Source organism: Lottia gigantea (genome assembly GCF_000327385.1).
Source record: "Lottia gigantea unplaced genomic scaffold LOTGIsca_12, whole genome shotgun sequence".
Lineage (NCBI taxonomy): Eukaryota > Metazoa > Mollusca > Gastropoda > Lottiidae > Lottia > Lottia gigantea.
In genome coordinates this window covers 4,223,058-4,226,829 of record NW_008707225.1, presented here as the reverse complement: position 1 = coordinate 4,226,829, position 3,772 = coordinate 4,223,058, and positions in this window count along the sequence as shown.

The window sequence follows — 3,772 nt, the reverse complement described above, 5'->3', positions numbered from 1 at the left end:
AGCACAGGCACAGGCATGTAGGCGTAACCTCTAGTGATAGAGCAATGTTTGTGAAATTAGTTTAAAAGAATGATATAGAATATTTGAAGTGCAAATCCATTATCTTCCGAATCTGAAATATATATGAAGAATACTGGTTCCAACAGGAACATTAATAACCATGGAAATCATGATAAACATTTTCACTGGTGAAACTGAGGAATTGTCCTATATTAAATGAAAAGGAAAATGCGTATTTCATATAAAAAATATATATAATTTATTAAGTGAAAATAGTATACATGTATGATATTTTTGCGAGGAAACTCTTCAATTGCAAGTTATCATAAATAAGAAATACTAATTAAAGGAAATGTACTAAACCTATGGAAGGGGGATGGGGGGTAATCTACCACGGACTAAGATATCATTTAGATTTTTATTACGGGTATAGGCGATAACTAAATCATTTGTAAAGACTGTTGGAAATTTTTCCTGCAATTCTTTGTAAAGACGGATAATTATTCGGGGAACTTGACCAAATGTGTTTTTGTATTGAATAACAAAAGGTATAATTTGGAAATCAACTTGGATGTTCATTCCCAAAGGATGCATGGTTTGTAATTTGTTTATCCAATAATTTTCGCGAATGAGTCGAATTTTCTTTGTATCAATGCCAGGTTGTTCGTATATCTGTTCAATGGGAATAATTTTCAGGTCTGTTAATTGGTGATCGGGTTGATTGAAGTGTTTTGAAACGGTTTTATTAATTTTTTTTAAGTCAGACTTATGATGATTGAAACGGACCCTTAACGAATTTCTTGTCTCCCCAACGTATTGCTCGTCACATTTTGTGCAAGAAATGAGATAAATAATATTTTTGCTGTTGCGGTTGAGTTTTTCATTTACTTGAAATATGGAATCTGTGCGTCTATTTCGGAAAGAATTTGTTGGTAAAATGAAGGGACGGGTTTGACAGCGAGGGTTGTTACAAGGATAAACTGAAGAATTTGGTATTGGCAAAAGAATCGAATTATTTTTAGCAGAGATTTCAGCAACGGTTGAGCTTTTAATACCTCTCAAGAACCTTCTAGAATATCCACGTTCGCGCAATTTTTGGAAAACAATTGAACAAGCCTCCTCGAAGTCCTTCTTGCGCGTACAAATTCGGTGAAATCTCAAGATCTGCGACTTTATAATGCCAGAAAAGGTATGTTTAGGATGAAAAGATGATTTGAATAAAAGTTGGTGAGTATCAGTGGGCTTGAAAAAAACTTTAATATCTAATTGATTGGTTTCATGAAAATTGGTATCTTTAAAAACTGTGGTGTCTAGAAAATCAATCTGTTTGTCGCTAATATTAGAAGTTAATTTTACAGAAGGGTGGTGGCTATTGAGAGTATCAAAATATTCCCAAAATTCATCTATTGTATGAGTCAAAATTAAGAAAATATCATCAAGAAATCTTACATAAAAAATTGGTAGTTTGGGACAGAGGAGTGAAACTTCTCTTTCCCATTCTGCCATGAAAATGTTTGCATAAGAGGGCGCAAAGCGTTTTCCCATGGCAGTTCCTGAAGCCTGAAGATAAATATTTTCATTGAAAGTAAAGTCATTACGTTTTAAACAAATTTCCAAAAGTTCAAGAATTTCTTTATCTGGTCTATCAGGATCGGGCTTTCGCTCGAATGCCTGCTTTACAGCGCGTAATCCAGAATCATTGTCAATTTTAGTATACATGCTTTGAACGTCTAAAGAGACTAAAAGGGCATTTTCTGGGATCACGAGTTTCTTTACCTTTTCCACAAAGTCGTTGGTGTCTTTGATATAGGCAGGATGTTTTGAGGCAAGAGGCAGTAAAAAGTGATCAATGTATTCTGATACCCTGTACGATTCGCTTCCACAATCGGAAATAATTGGGCGACCTTTTGGGATTTTATTTGGAGAGAACCACTCAGTTTCAGGATTTTTGTGTATTTTTGGGAGGGTATAAAGATGTCTCTGACGTGGCCTAGGCTTAGATATCCAGTGCGTGGAAAGAAACCCTCTCACAAAGTTTCCATATCTATTATATCCTGTTTTTAGACCTGAACATAACACGATTTGCAAAACCCCTGAAATCATCGAATGTACTTACATCGCATAGAAAAGAGTTGTCGTGGGGAGTCCAGTCGGATCGTTTGACCTTTACTCCCCATTCTCTGCGTCTCCTTTTATTCTTAGGGAACATGTGCATCACTATACCTTCTCCAGATTTGACAGAGCATTTCCATGCCACACATCGAGGCATTCTGTTGCCAGACAAGACCAGGAATTAGGCTTAAACAACGTAAAGAATACCTAGGCTCCTACGCCTAAACGTCGCGGGAAGGGTAACAATATGGCGGCCTTCAATCACGTGACCGCTCTGCGCCAATCATGGTTCAGCGCGGCGAGATCACACGTTGGCCAGACTCTCTCTGTATACGGCTCTGGTAAAACCTGCAAAAGGTAGCCACAATTTGTTTGTGAACACATTAGAGACTACAGTTTTCAACTGATTTTAATGAAGTTTGGTGTGATCATTTATATTGATGAGATCCTGATCAAGTTCGAATTCGACGATATTTCAATTTACGGCCAGTTATTGCCATTGACTTAGAAAAAATGGTTCAAATATTTTTGTAAGTACATAAGAGACTACAGTTTTCAATTGATTTTAATGAAACATGGTGTGATCATGTATTTTGATGAGATAATTTGATCTATTTGGGTTATTGATTTTTAAAAAATTGGTGGAATTTCTCAGCATAAATAACTGGAAGTAAATATATATATCATTGAATTCAAAGTATTAAAATTTCTTTAATATGAGAAAATTCATACTTTAGTCGCTAAAGACTATTTTATCATTTCTGCCAGTGAAAGTATGTTACTTTGCCAAGCACGCTATCTTCATTATTATTTGCAGACGACCTCTCATTGCCGCCCGCTTCTTCGGGTCAGATAAGATACTCTCATGGAAATTAAAAAGCTTACACCGAAAAAGCCAAAAAAAAGTCTGCAAAAAATATAAAAAAAAAATAAAAATTGTAACTGAAATAATTTCTAAAATTGTCATATTGGTGTATGTTTAGTGTAAATGTATGTACAAAAACATTCCCGACCAACTGAATCAGACTCGTAGTCAGTTATAGAGGATAAAATGAAAAACATGGTGTCTCGCAATAAGAACAATGGTTTGATTAATATTCAATTAACTATGACAAAATTTACAATGTTCGGCTTATTGCAATATAATTGTCAAAACAAAGCATTGTTTAAACTGTAAATGTATATTCTTTTTTCACCAATCCGAAATCCTTCTCGACGTTTCATGTTCCTGAATATCAATTACCACATGTCATTATAGCACATACCATTTGCCTAGAAACCCAAACCTCTTTGGAATCACTATAATACACAGGTATGGTATATCCAAGAGGTAAATGAATACTGTGATGTTAGACTGCTGCATGATCTATGATCAGACATGATCTATCAACGTTCCATGGGAGGCTCTTTTCATACCAGTGATGCTGATGGCTGCGCTACCCTTCGAATCTACCTAGCTACTTTAACGCAAGATACATTTGTAATACATCGAGTATCTGGGCAGGGTGATTATCGTGATAGCTAAAAGATAACTTTTGTATTATATTGACACAGCAAGTCAACAAACACCAATCTGAAATGGCAGGAGAATCAAATATAACAATACACAGTATACTTCCCTTTTGAATTTTTCTTCTGTGAACCTCTTGACCTCTTGACC